Raw genomic sequence first — 17,774 nt, forward strand, 5'->3', positions numbered from 1 at the left:
TAACATCCCTCTTCAAACTACTCCCAAAGATTCAAGAGGAGGAAAGAATCTCAAGCTCACTTTATGAGGTAGTTTTAGCATTATTTTAATTCTAAAACCAGAAAAAGACATTACAAAGAAAGAAAATTATAGGCCAATATCTCTGATGTACACAGATGCTAAAATCTTGAACAAAATATTAGCAACTGGCTCCAGTGATACATTAAGAAGATCATCACGATCAAGTAGAATTTATTCCTGAAATGCAAGTGCAGTTTAATATTTGTAAATCAATTAATGTGATATACCACATAAACAAAATGAAAGATAAAAGTCACATGATCAAATCAATAGATGCAGAAAAATCATTTGATGAAATTCAGCATCCACTTATGATAAAAACTCTCAGCAAAGTGGGTATAGACAGACCATACTTGAACAAAATGAAGGTCATATATGACAAACCCATAGATAACATTTTACTGAATAGGGAAAAATTAAAAGCATTTCCCTTAAGATCAGAACAAGACAGGGATGTCTGCTTTTACCACCCTTATTCAACATGGTGCTGGAAGTCTTAGCCACAGCTATCAGACAAGATGAAGGAATAAAAGGCATCCAAATTGGAAAGGAAGAAGTAAAACTGTCCTGATTTGCAGATGACATCATACTGCATAGAAAACCCTAAGGACTCCACCAAAAAACTATTAGAAGTAATAAATGAACTCAGTAAAGTGACAGGATATAAAATTAATATTCAGAAATTGGTTTTATTTTTATATACCAATAATGAAGTATCACAAAAGGAAACTAAGAAAACAATCTCATTCATAATTGCATCAAAAAATACCTAGGAATAAATTTAACCAAGGATGTAAAAGACCTGTACTCAGAAAATTATAAGGCACCAAAGAAAGAAATCAAAGAAGACAAAAATAAATTGAAGCATATACTATGTTCATGGATAGAAAGAATTAACATCATTAAAATGTCCATACTACCCAGAGAAATCTATAGATTCAACACAATCTCTCTCAAAATACCAATGATGTATTTTGCAGAACTATAATAAATAAACCAGGAATTTATATGGAACAACAAAAATCCCTGACTAGCCTCAGTAATATTGAGAAGGAAAAACAAGGTTGGTGGTAACACGCTACCCAATATAAAACTATACTACAAGTCCATGGTAATAATAAAAAAAGCATGGTGTTGACATAAAAATAGACATAGAGATAGATGGAACAGCATAGAAAGTCCAGAAATAAACCCATGCCTTTATGGTCCATTGATATTTGACAAAGGAGGCAAGAACATACAATGAAGAAAAGACAGTCTATTCAATAAATGGTGTTGGGAAAATTGGACAGATGTGTGCAAAAAATGAAACTAGACCATTTTCTTACACCATACACAAGAATACATTCAAAATGGGTTAAAGGATTAAACATAAGACTCAAACCCACAAAAATCCTAGAAGACAACATAGGCAGTAAAATCTTGGACATTTTTTGTAGCAGTATTTTTTTCTGATATATCTTTTTAGGCAAGGAAAACAAAAGAAAAATAAACAAATGGGATTACATCAAACTAAAAAGTTTTGCACAGCAAAGGAAACCATCAAAAACAACAACAACAACAGCAAAGAGGCAACCTACTAAATGGGATATTTGCCAATGAGACATCTTATATGGGGTTAATATCCAAAATTTGTAAAAGAACTCATACTACTCAATGCCAAAAACCCCCAAACAATCCAATTAAAAATTAGGCAAAGGATGTATAGATGGTCATTAGATATATGAAAAGATACTCAGTGTCACTAATTGTTGGAGAAATGCAAATTAAAACCACAACAAGTAATCACTTTACACCTGTCAGAATGGCTATCATCAATAAATCCACAAATGACAACTGTTAGTGAGGATGTGGAGAAAAAGAAAGCTTTGTGCTATGTTGATGGAAAAGCAGACTGGTGCAGCCACTGTGGAAAACAGTATAGAGTTTCCTCAAAAGATTAAAAATGGAACTACCTTACAACCCAGTGATTCCACTCCTGGGGATTTATCTAAAGGAACTGAAAACACTAATTCAGAAGAATGTATGAACCTCTATGTTCATTTCAATGTTTTTTTTTGTTTGTTTGTTTTTACAATAGCCAAGCTATGGAAGCAACCCAAGTGCCCAACAATAGAGAAGTGGATAAAAAAAGCTGTGGTATGTATATATAATGGAACATTACTCAGCCATAAGAAGAATGAAATCTCACCTTTTGCAACAGCATGGATGGACCTAGAGGGCATTATGCTCAGTGAAATAAGTCAGTCAGAAAAAGACAAATACCATCTGGTTTCACTTATATGTGGACTCTAAAGAGCAAAATAAGAGAAAAAATGGAAACAGATTCATAGATGTAGATAGAGAACTGGTGGTTGCCAGAGGGGAAGTGGCATAGGATGGATGAAAGAGGTGAAGGGACTAAGAGGGACAAACTGGTAGTTAGAAAATAGTCACAGGGAAGTACATTAGGGTATGGGAAATACTGAGGGGAAAGCTATGTAAATCACGATTGTCTAACCACCCAACTAGCTGTACACCAGAAACCAACACATAAAAAAGAAGTGCAAATGGTTCTTAACCTTTTGAAAGATGCTCTAATTTGTTTATAACAAGAGAAATGTAAATTAAAAATATATTCTGGTATAATCTCACCTATTCAACTGGAAAAAATAAAAGTTTCACAAATTCAAAAAAATTAAACATGTTTTTCCACATATCCATAATATTAGTTTTCTACCTAAAAAGGTTAGCAATTTTCTAAAATAATTAAATAGCCAATTCATGATGAAATTTTTCTCATTGTTCCCAAAATGTCTTTTATAGATGGTTTAAAAAAACAAGAATTCAATAAAAGACAATGCATTTAATTTGGTTGGTAAATCTTTAAGTTTCTGTAGTGTGTGGTATTTTTCTGTCCACTGCTTTCCCTCCACTGTATTTCTTTCCCTTTTCATCCCATTGATTGAAGGGACAGGGCCTGTTGTCCCACAATGACTCACCTTCCTATTTGTTTAATTGTTTGTGTAGTCCTTTAACTTGTTTTTCTAGCTCCCTTGTATACTGTTAGAACTAAAGGTTTGATTACCTTTAGTTAGTTAATTTATTTTTGGCAGGATTACTGTGTAGGTGATGTTCTGCCCTGCATACTATGTCATGTCAAGACAGACATCAGAACTTGATAACGGCTAATCAATCACTAGGATAAGAGGGTGACAGAAAAATTGATCTTTTGTAAAGTTATGTATTCCCATTGCAACCAGCAAGAATACTGAGACTTTTAAAGTGTTTTTAAACTTTCAGTTTTTGTCCTGGAACCTTTTCTTTTCTGCATAATTTCTTGTGTGAAATAGGAAGGTGGTCATACTTCTTTTTTCTGTTACTCTGAATGCCTCAAGTCTGCTATTCCAGAAAAAAAGTTACAAATTCATCATTATATGGTGAAAAATTAATATTTAAAAGAGTCTGCTCCTTTAGAAAATAAGTAATCTAAAATATCATCCCATTTCTGTGCTAAAAATGAGTGTTTCACTAAAAGTGTCATCTTTATGAGTTGTTTATATTCCCTCAAAACAGTTTTTTGATGTTATTTTGATTGAGTTGATGTGTTCTATCTTTTAAAAGCCATAAAACCCAGTTATTTTGAACAACGTGGGAGGAGGCTGAGGTATTGTTTTCTTTCCCCATGTAGTACTTTGCTCTTCTGGGTGTAAAAAAAGCAATTGACTGGTGTGCTAACTGGTGGTTGTAATCCCCAAATGAAGGGATTAATCCCTGTGCTCATAGACAAAACAGGAAGGTTTAAGAGAAGAGTGAAGCAGAGCTTAGGCTTCATAAACTCTCAGGTTTATGGAATTAACCACTGATTGGTCCTCTGAAGTTAACAGAGATATTGCTTAGTTCCCAGGAAACATCTGTCAAAAACACATCATTTAGGTGGGTAGGCATAAATTGTGTCTTTGCTCTAGATGAAGAGACAGCTTGGTGGCATTAGGTCAGAGAGGGATATGCCTTGAGTCTGAGATAATATTCCCAGCCCTGCTAGGTATTCCACTATCTTCAAGGAACAGCTCAAGATTTCTGTTCTAGAGCTCTTCCCAGCCAACTCTACCCAACTCATGTTTTTCCTCTCACCGTCTGTCTGTCTACTTGTGATTTCCTGATTGCTCAGGTTTTATTTATGAAGAGTCTGTATTCATCATCATATCACTGGGACATTTGTCCAGTGCCACTTATGACCTTCTTGCCATCTCTGACCCCCGTTTGACAGTGTTTTCACCAGAACATGGCACATGAACTGCTAGGGTTTGGGGATTCAGGGTTAGAGTTTCACCTGGTGGATCTGCTTTGGTGTGACCTTTAGAAATACATTATTTAAAAATGATATGGGCTCTTCAAACATGTCATGTAGCAGTGAGATGGAATTCAATTCACAGCAACCATTGTAAGCATTTTTGTACATTTGTAGTTCATGTTTTAGCATTTAGTAATGCACCAAGCTCTTGAAGAGAGGAGTTATGTACATTGGACAGACTTGTTCATCCTCTTGGCTCATCATACACAAGTAGAGACCCAGGATACAGGTTCACAGTCATTGTTGGTCCCATTCCTTTCACTTCTCCCCTGATAGTCTTTTTTACATGGTCATGAGTATAGTTAATAAATGTTAAAATATGTGGTTGGGATTACTTATAACTAATGACTTTGGTGATACTTGTTCATTCTGAAACCATTGTGGTAGACAGTATGGAGTAACCCCCTACAGAAAGGAGTCTGGAGGCAAGGGGCAATGAAACTCATGCTTAATTTCCCTGCAACACTCAGAGGACTCCTCCCGTTGCTAAGACGTACACAGTGGATCACAGTTGGGTGTTTTTGAACAAAGGTTTAGTAAACTTCAAACTCCGTGGTACGTAGTCACAGTGAAACACAGCAGTACCAAAACCCTCTGCTTCCTTTTTTTCTTTGCTTGGCTTTTTGCCATCACCACCCTCTGCCATCTAGAATGCCTCAGAAATCTCCTTTCAGCATTGTTGTTATTGCGGTTAAATGCCATAAAACTCAGAGGCCCCAAATTACTACAATCACACAAATCAGTAAGTAAAACACTAAAATTAAAAAATAAATGGATGAAGAACGAATGAAGAAAGCCACTCATTGGTTAACAAACTTGGAAAAATATTTCAACTTTCTAGTAATGAAAAATGTAAGTGAAGTATCAACAAACCATTTTCTTACAGATATTTAAGCAATGTTCTTTTTTTAAAAGGGAAGTTGAAGTTCTGCATACTGGCAAGATGTTAAAACAATATAAATTGTTATATTTTTATTGAAAGCCAATTGATTAGTATCAAGAGGGTGAAAAAATTTATACTAGTTTGAATAAATATTTTCATTTTGAAGAATTTGCTGAGAGAAAATATTAATACTATAAATATTTAAACATAAAGTGAGGTTCATTATCCTTGGAAAAGAGAGAGTCCCCCTATATTTGATGCCTTGCAAATTATAAAAAGCAATATTATAATGCTTTCATATAGTTATTTTGCACAGTTCAGTACAGTGTAATGAAGATACCGCATCTTGGAATGATCTCAAGCAATGCTAGTTCATGGGATTAGTGAAAAAGATGACTACATAATGTAACAGAAACTTACTCACTATTCTTGAGAGTATGGGTATGAAATTACAAGTGTTCTATATTGTTTAAACACATTTTTTAAAGTAAATGTGTTGATGTAGAGATCAAGAATACCATTTGCAAGATAAATAGCAAAACAACTGTTCTGATGCTATGTGAATAGATATTGTAGTTCAAAAATGTTTTTAGTGATAGCTTCATATATGGATTCATAATGTGCTATGATTTAAGTAATTTAGATACAAGTGAGATTGATGTGCTTTGGAAAAATGTTTGAAGATTAAAAAAAGCAGCTCTAGTGATAACAAATGCATTTATTTGAGATACCTGTGGAGCATTTGAATAAAGTTTATAAACCATGAGAATGAGAAAAGGCAGTATTTCAAAATTAATATAATGTGTGATTTTAAATATGTATGTGTAACTAAATTAATATGTAAAAATCTTGAAGTAGAATTTGACAATTGTGTCTACAACCCATTTATATATTCAAGTTGGCCAAAGACCTAATTTGAATCTTCTATTTGAGGAAATGGAGGCTTATTTCAGATTTTGTATATATACATTTTAACATATAAACCTTATATATGTTTCCTCATGTACATATCTGACACTTTAAAAAATAAAAAGTTATAAGTACAGATATGTTCATCACAGCAATTTTTACAATAGGAAAAATGTTGAAGTTGCCTAAATTCTCAGTGATAAAAAAGCTGATTAAGTAAACTATAATATATTCCTAGATACAGTGTTAATGTGGCTTATTAAAAATACTGATTAGGGAAAGTATCTAATAACATAGAGAATTGATTATGCAATGTTAAAGAGGATATGAATATGAGTAAAGAAAACTTTACTTTTTATTAGTCACATTCATTTGAGACGGATTCTACTGAAATAGTAAGTAGCTACAGTTGATTTTTGTTGGCAGACTCCATTTTCTTTCAACATAAAATTTTATTATGACTTCCAGGGAAGAGAGGAGCTCAGGTCACTGGGTCCTAGCTCCATGCCAGTGTAGACAACTTCCCAGTGCAGTCATGCACCTGACCCACTTTCTGACAAGGATGTTTGCCTCACTGCTCAATGGCTTTCAACCACTATGGAGTTATTGCTGCTACTGGAGTGAAATCTGTTTCTCCCAGTACCCTCCCCCACCCTCACTGGCCCTAAATCTGCCCTCTGCCACAGTGGTTAATGTTCTTGGCTGTAGGCTTTGCTGAGCCTCTTCTTGGACACGGGAAGATAAGCGCCTGCTTTGGGAGCCCCCAAACTCTCTCCTTGTATGATCACACTGAACCTCCAAACAAAGTCAGAACAAAGTTTCATCTTTCCTTTTAGACAGTGTTCCTCAAGCTTTGAAAATTCTGTTGCGGTTGCTTTAGTCTTTAGTTTATGGCCATTATCTCTGTTAGAGTGTAATGCTCCCTTCCTCCCACTCAAACCTTAGAAAAGCTAAAGCCTCCATTGATTTTCATCACACAAATTACAGCTGACCCTTGCACAACCCAGGTTTGAGCTGCACGGGTTCACTTATACATAGGGTTTTATAAAAAAATTAATTTAATTTTCTTAGAGAGAGGGAAGGGAGGGAGAAAGGGAGAGAAACATGGATATGAGAGAGAAACATCGATCAGTTGCCTCTTGTATGTGCCCTGACCAGAGACCGAACCCACCACCCAGGCATGTGCCCTGACTGGGTATACGTAGGTTTTTAAAAGATAAATATACAGTTGTCTTCTGTACCCCAGGTTTTGCATCCACAAATTCAACCAACTGTGGCCCTGGCTGGTGTAGCTCAGTGGATTGAGCGCAGGCCTGCGAACCACACGATTGCGGTTCAATTCCCAGTCAGGGCACATGCCTGGGTTGCAGGCCAGTTCCCAGCGGGGGAATCACAAGAGGCAACCATACATTGATATTTCTCTCCCTCTCTCCTTCCCTTCCCCTCTAAAGATAAATGAATAAAATCTTAAAAAAATAAATTAAACAAAAAAGAATGATCAAAAAATTAAAAAAAAATTCAACCAACTGTGGATACAGAGGGCCAACTATATGCATCATTCTATGCCTTTTTATATAAAGGACTTGAACATCCTTGGATTTTGGAAGGGGGGTGGTCCTGGAACCAATCTCCCTCAGGTACTGAGGGGTGACTGTAAAGATATGAGGGAGTGAAAAGTTATATGTGGATTTCCAACTGAGTAGGCGTAGGCTCCCTTAACCCCACGTGGTTCAAGGTGAACTGTAGTGTGAATTGGTTTCAGATTATTTCCTGACACTGGGTTTTGATGGGAATAGAATTAAAACACATGAGGATATGATGGGGAGGAGAATCTGAGGAAAGGGTACAGGAAGATGAGAATGGGGGACGTACTTTATGGTTTGTAGAGGGTTGGTAGCTGGCAACTTCCCTTAGCTATTGCCAAGATGTTGGATTATTCCAACCACAGCTAAGCACTTTCAGAGGGGGGCATGGATTCTGTAGGATTCGAGGATTCTGCACTCATTGAATTCTCATATTTTCTTTTAGAGACCCTAAGAAAATACATACTCTAATACTGACCTTTATATTTTCTGGAGAGATCAGGTTAATATCAATTCAAGTGGTGAATACTGTGAGTCCACAACAGTATTTTCCCTGGCACTAGTGTCTTTGTTTCTCTCATTGCATTTTGCCCCATCCTTCCTATTTTTCTTAGCTTTACTAAGTAAGCAGTGCACAACAGGGACCATTTTCTAGGGGAAAAAAACCCTCAAAAAACAACAAAACAAAACCAACAAGTAAAATAAATCGACAGACTCTAGGAACGGCCAGGGTACAATCTCTTATAAACAGTTTCAGTAGAAGACATTCTTGCAAGGCCGGACAAAATCTGGCAATGATTTCTAAGCACAGTCCCCATCGCCATTTCTTACATTTGAAGAGAGTAAAGGTTCTACTGCCAATGCCTTTTCATGCCCATCCAGTGTATGATCATCACGTGGGATTCAGAGAGGGAGACGGGCGAGGTCAGTGAGATAGGAAAGCATTATGTCAAAATTCTGGATAGATTTTTTAGATTTTACTAAAGTACATGTAGAGCTGTAATACCTACTCTCCAGTAATTCCCTTAACTCTCAGCCTTCTTAATTCCCAATGGGAAATGTTCAATCCATGAAGTTGCTCAGGAGAAAGTCTCCCAGTCTCTGTCTTTGAGCAGGTGCTATATATGATTGATGGATCACAGTATGGGAATGTCTAATACGCTGATTCTCATGCCCTGCCCTGGCGGATGCTTCCTGGGTAGTTGGCAGTTGAGACCCACATCTGTTCTGAACTGGCCCAAAGCCAGTAGCTTTTGTTCTCTGAATTGGAAAGGAACTCAAATGTGGGATGTTAGGGGTACAGGGAACCACAGGATGTGGACATTCTGGGTCTCTGGTGCCTCATAAGGAAGATGCATCTGTTGGATAAGGCAGCTGGTGAGAAAACTGAGTCAGCAGGGGACATGAGTAGTCTCCTAGCACTTGGGTCCCATCCGCTCCACAGCTTTCTACCTCTCTCTTAGAACACGGGCTTTTCCAGTTTTATTAGTCAATCTGTGTAGTCAGGTCTGACTACTGGGATCAGAGTGAGGTCATAAACAATGCTGAGTGAGGAGATCCTTCCTCCAGATGTGATGGAGACTAGTTGGCTTGTAGTGTGGAAGGCAAAAAGCATGGCGGAACCATCCTAATCCCTCCTGGCAAGAGATTTATCTGCACTGATAGTTGAGTTGATTAGTGTGTGTAGGACAAGGCCTCAGTTTTTATCACTAAATTCTCTCTATGCAGAAACAATGTATAGGAATTGGTAGAAATACAGGGTCTGGCACAAATAATATTCCCTTTTAATTATGAAATCATGAGCATATAATTCCGTAACATAACAATATCACACTCAAGCACACCACGTGACATTTTGGGTGAAATGTTCAAATTGCTGCTCATCTCACGTGAGACATTCATATACCCCACCAACCACACCCTAGCAAGCCTTACTTCTGCCAGACTCTGTATATCCAGGTGGAAATACAGTGTGATTAGGGACCTGTTTAATCATAGCTTTTGGGGTCTGTGTTAGAGATAGAAAAAGATTTTCCTCTGGAGTCAGATTCATTTACTTTACCTTGAGCCTCTAGACTAACCCAAGATCATGCTGACTTGCTTCAGGTTACTTTTGAGTAGACTCAGTCTGCCCTAAATACACGGTAGAGTGAGGTGTGATACTAGGGGAACAAAAGTAGACCAGAGTTTTGGAGTCATCCGAGGTGACAATGTTTCTTTCTTCTATCGAAGGTGTATGATCTGGACAGTTCCCATTAGTGTCCACAGCACCAGTGCATTCAAACTGTTGCCCAGGAGCTTCACAGACTGCATCTATCCCATTGAATCAAAGTTCAGTTTGGAACCTTTACAGGAGTGATATGTAAACAGCCCAACCTTTTCCAATGGCAAATATAGTGCTGAAGTAGCTGGACCTGGATTTAGGGAGAAACTTCTGAGTCAGGCACCTTCAAGAGCTGTAGTATCAATGGAGTTCAGATGCAGTTCTAAAGTGCTACTCTGGGGATAGATATCTGAGAAAAATGCCCCCCAATGGCACAAGGTGGTGTTAACATTCAGACCTGCATGTGTCATGTGTCATGTGTGGGGTAGGATGGAGAAGCAAAAACAAAAGTAGGAAGGGACCCGTTTTACATCATTTCCCTGTTGAGATGCAAAAGGTGTGGGAACAATCCTTGCTGGAGGATTTAGGACTCTGGTGAGGAAGGCTGGGAGGAAGCACAGGGAGTTAAGAAGTTTGTAGAGTATCAACCCTCTGGGGATAGATTTCAAAGAAGAAAGTGTAATTTTATAAAATGGAAATTAGAGTCAAAATTAGAGAAAGATATGTAGAAGTAAATGCTGCAGCAGACACTAAAATAATGATTGGGTATAGAACTTTAACACTGAGAACATTTTTACTGATGTCGTACTATCCTAAGGTAGCCCAAACATGAGCTCTTTGCTCTCTATGGCTGCCTGGGATAACAGAGAAATGGAAGAGGAAATCTTTCCATAGAGGTTTCTCAAGAAATTAAAAAATTTACCTTGTACATTGATCTTGTAATGGTAATGAGAAGACATAGGCAATCCCTTTGGGAGCTAGCTTCAAAGGGAAATACTAGAAAACACAAATAAACTAGAGTATTTACAGGAAAAAAGGAAAATCCATGCTTAATGAATGGTCAGACTTAGCACAGCTTAGAACATGTAATTTTCTATCAGAATATTGATAATAACATTTCAGTGAACTTGGGTCTGAATGCCTTGTGTTGGGTAACAATGGCAGCTGCTGTTTTGCCTGAGTTCAGTCAGGAGACACAGGGAACAATTAGTCTGATCCCTGATACTGTTGTTTAGCAGAGCCTTTGGCTCAGAAACACATTGAAACGTCTTGTGTTTTTCATGTTTTGTTTTGCTTATTGAATGTTGTACAGAGCTGCTGTTATACCTGAGGAACTTGCCTTTTTCACCCCATGTATGTGTGATGTGAATATATGTCACCGTTTGGTGACACTGATGACTTATTTGTAAGCTTTGCTTAGGACCTGACATCAGTACCTCAGGTAGCTTACAAAGTTGGATTCTGAGGTTCTAAAATAGGAATATGGACTTTCTGGTTTTTTTCTCACTCTCCACAAATATAACCAGATAATCCTCTGTCTGAGACTTGGGAGCCACGTTATTTTTCGTGAAAACATTCTAAAGAGTTGTTTTAGAAAACCTAGGGAGGTGTAAGACTAAAGACAAGCCACAGCCTGAAGCGCAGGCTGCTGACTTGAGCACAGATGGGAGAATGTTAACAGCCAAGAAATATGAAGTCTTTGGCTCCTTTCCCAGACTGCCAGGCTAAGACCTTGGCAGAAATTCAACAGGAAACCGAACTCTATTTGCATATCCTTTTATACATGGGAGATTAAAAGCTTCAACCTTGAGTGATCACAGTTTTTGAGAATCACAATGAGGCATTAAGGAGGAGGAGTGTCCCAAGGGAGATGAGCTGGAGTTGAATCAAGGTAGGTGTGAGGTTAGCAATGACTTTCAATTCCCTTTGATTAATCATGAGTGTATTTCATTTAGTTCTTTTTTGAATTTTATTCTTATTGGGTCAAAGCTAGGCAGGAATCTGTGCTTCCCAATATTGGGGATCTGTCAAATTTGATCTCCTTTGTCCTACAACTACTTCCTTCTCATTCTTGCTGGACAGAGACCTACAGCTTATTAGTGATGAAGGAAACTTAGAGATCATTTAAAATAAACTCTATTGTGTAGATGAGAATCTGGGGTTCAAAGAGGGTAACTGACTTGTCTAAAGTCACACAAAAAGAAGTAAGAATTTTGACTCCCAAACAATTTTTTTTTCAAAAATTTTTTTTTATTCAACAGGCTGCTAGCTCTTCTTAGCAGGTGAAAGTTTCCTTAGATCTCAGATTGTTGCTTTTCAGCACGTGGTTTAGTGCAGATAGTCTCATAATCTTCTCCCATCAGAACATGCATTTCTGATGTAGAGGAGCTTTGAGGACTGAAATGAGGCTGTTTATCCTTGGGATTCATTCCTTCTGTTCATTCATTAGAGTTCATTCATTTTGTTTTCTTGGCCCAGTACCATAGTAAGAACTAATCCCATGTGGACAGTATGGGCAGAATGAGGATGGACAAATGCCATGCCTCACAGGTTAGTAACTAAACTTTATAGCTTCCCTTTAAAAATGTGCTCCAGGTAGGAAACAGCTCTGGCCGCCAACACAGGCTTCAGGCTAGGATGAGCTAAAGACTATACGTTTGCTTTGCCTCTGACTGCTATAAGAGCAATACCACCAGGCAGGTGTCTTCTTACCCATTGCCAAAGGGTTATATCTTCCTTTTTAAAGATGGGAAAATATCTCTCTACTCCTAAAAGGGTACATTAATTAAATGTATCCTGAGACTGGGAGGTCCTGAAGGAGAGCATCTTCAAAGCTGGATAAAGCTGAACTTTCTGAAAATTGAGATTCCCTGGTCCACCTATTATCTTCAACATCTGAAGCAAGTCTACTGGAAAAAGATTTGGCATAAAAAATTCATTGCCCTTGTTGCTTGTGGGAGAGCTGCGGCTGGCCTAGACCACCTTCATCTGGTACAGACAAAGGACAATAAAAGCACGATGTGTTATTGGGAGCCAGATAATCACAATAATGAACTTGTCTTTGAGGCTTTCACTATCATTAGTGCAGGGAAATAATTTAGAGAGGTTGTCTGGCAAGAACATTCATGTTGAGGTATTTTTATGAAAAATATACTGGCAGAAATTTGGATCTCTTGTTTTGGACAAATGGTTGTACTTATTGTCAATGTTCCCTCTCATTCAGTACCTTTTATTCTTTTCTGGGTAAAAACCACTCTCCTCAGACCATTAAGAATGGAGGGAACGAAGTATTAGCGTTACTGAGCACCTCTGGTGTCCCAGTAACCCAGGTGCGCCAGGTTCTTTCTAACAGTGATGTCATTTAATCTTTGTAATGACTCTATGAAATAGGTATTATTATCTCTATTTGGTGGGTGAGGAAATAGAGGTTTAGAGAATTGCTTAAGCAACCTTGTTCAGGTCCCACAAGAGTAAATGAAGAGCTGCGATTCTTACTCATTTTTGTCTGGTTCCAGAGCCCATGTTCTTTCTACCACTAAAAGAACTCACATATAAAAACAAACTTATAGACCAAAATATATTTTTTAGACCAAAATTTTCAACTTGTTCATTTTAAGATCAGTGAAAGGACCTTGCCAAAGTTAAGGACAATTTTCAGATTATTGTTTTCAAATGTGATGCATATTAATATTTCTGTGAATGATTTAGCTTGTTTATTTTTATATGTTATTTTTCCCATCTGCACTATCTTGCCACCTACTTAAGAGAGAAACATATACCCACTTAAATTGTGCCACGAAACTTATGGTTGGAAAACACTAAGGATGTTTTCATCCATCTGCAAGTGTAGGAATAATTATAGAAGGTAGTTATCTGAAACTTGGACAAAACCCCACTTCCTTCTTTCTTTCAGTTCGTCAGTGCATGTTTTGGACTCTTTCCTCGAGTGTCCTAGAATCAAGGGCTAATAAAAACTGTGATGGACGACTAGCTCCACCCAAGGGCAGGTGTGAGTTAGACATTCTGACCACCCTGGCATTCTTCAGAACAACCCCTCTGCCCAATAAGACTTCTGGAAGGGTCACTCAGGACTGCTTCCTTAGGGTCCCTCCTCACCCTTTGGCCCAAACAGATCTGGATGCAGTAAGTTGGAAGTTGAAAAAAACTGGGAAAATTCGAAAGGGTCAGAGTGAAGAGGTTGTATCTCATATGAGAATAAGAGTATATTTGGGAGAGGAGGTCCATGGGTAACGATCTAGCCATCTGTGACACCAGTGTCAGATTCAGGCAGAGACCTGAGAATGTGGAACCAAGGCACATAGCCATTTCCTCTATAACCCACTGGGTCCAGTTTGCATTTATCTGTAATCAAATACTCAGATGATTCTGTCTGACTCAAAATGTTATATATACACATGCATACACACATGTGCACACACAATACATGTGTTGTATTGTGTATATGCAAGAGTTCTTCTTTACATGCAGTTATACTTCCTGCATTTCCAGTCACCTTTAGTCAACTGTAGTCTGAAAATGTTAAATAGAAAATTACAGAAATAAAAAATTCATAAATTTTAAATGGAAAATACAACATAAAGAGTATAGTCCTAAGTCTGAGCAAGGTGGACATGCAGGCCTGGGATGGGGAGATCCAGCGGGAGAAAGATTGCTGATCACATACACAGGTTCGCCTTTGTTCTGTCTGCCAGACAGGCTTCCCCTTTATTTCCCTGTGGTTCACTATGGTGAAAGCACAATCATATTGGGCTGAGGCCTCTGGTTTTAGTCTGTTGATTTGTAAATACAAGTGATTTTTGATCTTGGTAGTAACAAATCTCCTCTCCATAGAAGATGGGTAATACTTCACATTCCTGGAAGGACTAGTTTTGGAAACATGTTTATATGGTCTTTTGTAGTGTGGCTCTGCCAGTTCATCCGGAGGGGTCTGAATTTTAACCCAGAGGTGTTACAGGTGTTCATATTAGGGAGTCCCTAACATTTCTCATGCCCCACCCCCACCATGCCCCCTGCAAATCCATTAGCTGATTCAGTGACTGGACCTCTGGTAAAGAGAAAGCATTGATAAGAATTGCAAGGAACAAATATTATAGTACCTCCAAAATGATGACTCCTGGATTATTACCATAGAGAAACAGCACAAGGAAGGTCAGCCCAGGCAGAGAGTACAGGATGGAAAAATGTCACAAACACACAGTAGAGGCTATTGGTCTTTTGGATGCAAACTGTAAGGTTGGAATCATGGGGACCCAAAAGGATGTAGTTCTGTCCTCTTTGCATAGCTTCCTTTGATGGAAGAGAGCCTTCTGCAGTCAGAAAGGACTCTGAGAAGATACTGGACCCACTCTTTTACCCACCGATATGATTTTTAAAAAGCTCTAATAAGCTCCAGAAAAAGGAAGCTCTTGAGTTGTGTGGTGAAGCACCTTTGGAGCACACAGCCTGGGCTCGTGTCTAGGCTCAGTTACTCACCAGCACGATGACCTTGGGCAATGCCTTAACCTCTCCTTGCTCTGGTTTCTTCATCTGTATAATAGGAATAATTATTGCAATGGGTTTTATGAAGATTAAACAAATCAAAGCAGGTCACAACTTTGAACAGTGACTTGCATGTAGAAAAGTACCCCTGACTCTGGGCCATCATTTATTTTTATTAGCAGCACCTCTTTACAGTTATTGATGATGTCAAGTTTTCATTTTTAACTTCTTTTTGCTGAAACATCAGCACGTTTTCTGTTTCTCTCAGCTCATATGTAACGGAGATGACTGACCGTAGTTACTGAGGGTGAGAGCTGGAACGGCCCTCAGGCTGTGTCCGTTCCACCTTCTTCATCTTATAAATGAGTATGGGGCGGTGAAGTGATGAGCTCAAGTTCTCACAGGGCAGAACTTTGTTTTAAACGCAGGTCCCAGTGGGGTTCTTTTCTATTGTGTAACAACTGTTCACATGCCACAGTTCAACATTGCCTAATTTCTCCAAGACTTACTCAGGATTCCTTGGAAACACACCAGGTGTGTAACCCTGTGGGGAGGGCTGGTCAGTGCTGAGTATAATGATATTGTCATTCTTATGATCTTTTAGCACCTCATTGACTTTATTTATGCTTTTAATCCTAACCTGAGCATATATTTTTAGTGGTTTTTAGAGAGGAGGGAAGAAGGAAGGGAGGAAGGGGGGGCAGGAGAGGGAGAGGGGTGAAGGAGAGGGAGAGGGAGAGGGAGATCGCGATGGGTTGCCTCTGTGTGCTCCCTCCCAGACAGGGAAATGAATCTGCAACGTAGGTATGTGCCCTGACCAGAAACTGAACCTGCAAACTTTTGGTGTATTGTCTCTGAGTGGAAGGCAGGGTCTGGTCACTGACCCACCCCATTGTTCAGCAGTGACAATCAGAGGCACTGCCCTGTGGACGAAGGGCAGGGAGTGAGGAGCAGGGTCCCTAATGAGGACCTAATGGGTCCCTAATGGGTCCCTAGTGAGGTTTACTTAGGTTGAGATGAGAGGGGAGGAAGGGCCTTTCTTTTTTTCACTGGTAGAACGTACTGAAGACCTGCTGAGCGTGATTAGACACTCATTGGAATGCAAAGGAACCTAGGGAAGGGTTCAGATTACAAGGAGTTTCTTTGGAAAGAGGTAGGCAGCAAAGACTGAGCTCTCTGGAGTTCTTTAGGGCTCTATACTCCCACAACACAGGGGAGACTTCTTACTCTTCAAGCCACAATGGCACTCACTATAAGGGGCTCAGCTTGGCTGGAGGAGAAAGATTTTCCAGCTGACTGGAGGGGAAAAACTGCACAGAAGGTGTGTGGGCAGGAAATACACAGCAACAGAGTGCTTCCCATGGCAACCAGATGTCTGGGAGCAGTGGGAAGAGTTCTTGACCAGGAGTGGGGGAACCTGTGCTCTCTTGGCTTTGCCACTAGCTGGTTGTGCGATGGTGGGAAGGTCACTTAATTTCTCCATTCCTCAGTTTTTACATCTTAATTTAAAAGTTTGAACCAGGAGGTGATTGAAGTTTCTCACTATTCCAACATATGTATGAGTATGTGTGTGAGTGTGTGTGTGTGTATGTGTGTAAGGGATCAGCTGTAGGGCAAAGGGGACATCCTTCATACAGAAAACATACTGATGGTTTGTGCATTGATCAAAGGACTAGCTGTGAACTCATTTTTAAGTTGATTTTTACCCCAGAGGAGGGTTACTGCCACTGTGCCACACCTCTGTTTTAACTTCTAGTGTCTGTTATAGTGGCCCCTTTGTGGTTCTATGTGTCCTTATTTGTAAACTAGGTGCATGAAACCCTTCTTTTCCTCCTTAGACAACCAGGGCAGTTACTCTCCTATCAATCACTCATGAGGGTAACATGTGCTATGCAAACACTGTTTAGGTCTTTATGCAACAGGAGGCCTTGGACATGGCAGAGCTTCTCATGACACAGCCTTTTCCTCCTTGGCATGGTCCTCGTGGATGCCAACTTTACTTCTCACTGTCTCTGAGCAATACTGCTTACTTACGTCAGGTGGCGGGTGAAGATGGAAGCCACCGCTTGAGGCCTGCCCTAAGCATACCCAGATGTCCTGGAGGATGAATCTCTAAAGCTTTGCTAGAATTTTGAAGATACTCCAGCTTTTGTCCTGGCTGGTGTGGCTCAGTGGATTGAGTGCTGGTCTGCTAACCAAAGAGTTTTTTGATTTCCAGTCAGGGCACATGCCTGGGCTATGGGCCAGGTCCCCAGTTGGGGGCGCTCGAGAGGCCCCAGCTTTCCAGCTTTCTCCACAGGTACTCCACATTCCCCAGATTTATCTGTGCTTGGCTTCCCAGAGACAAGGAAAAAGCAAGAACCTCACTGAGGTACATACAAGTTTTACTTCAGTGTCCCAGTC

The 17,774-nt window shown here is 39.2% G+C and overlaps 1 protein-coding gene, 1 pseudogene and 1 gene segment (V, D, J or C); all 3 read right to left on the minus strand.

Moving 5' to 3' along the window:
- The window catches only part of LOC118980917 (T cell receptor alpha chain MC.7.G5-like), a 248,334-nt gene that overhangs the window by 103,322 nt on the left and 127,238 nt on the right, over positions 1–17,774 (minus strand).
- Positions 1–17,774, minus strand: part of LOC118980920 (uncharacterized) — a 45,931-nt gene that overhangs the window by 22,085 nt on the left and 6,072 nt on the right. The gene's annotated exons all lie outside the window — the stretch shown is intronic.
- Positions 12,455–12,599, minus strand: LOC118981007 (uncharacterized; annotated as a pseudogene).

The sequence above is a fragment of the Sturnira hondurensis genome, unplaced genomic scaffold (genome assembly GCF_014824575.4).
Source record: "Sturnira hondurensis isolate 20B ecotype Veracruz unplaced genomic scaffold, ASM1482457v3 Scaffold0023357, whole genome shotgun sequence".
NCBI lineage: Eukaryota > Metazoa > Chordata > Mammalia > Chiroptera > Phyllostomidae > Sturnira > Sturnira hondurensis.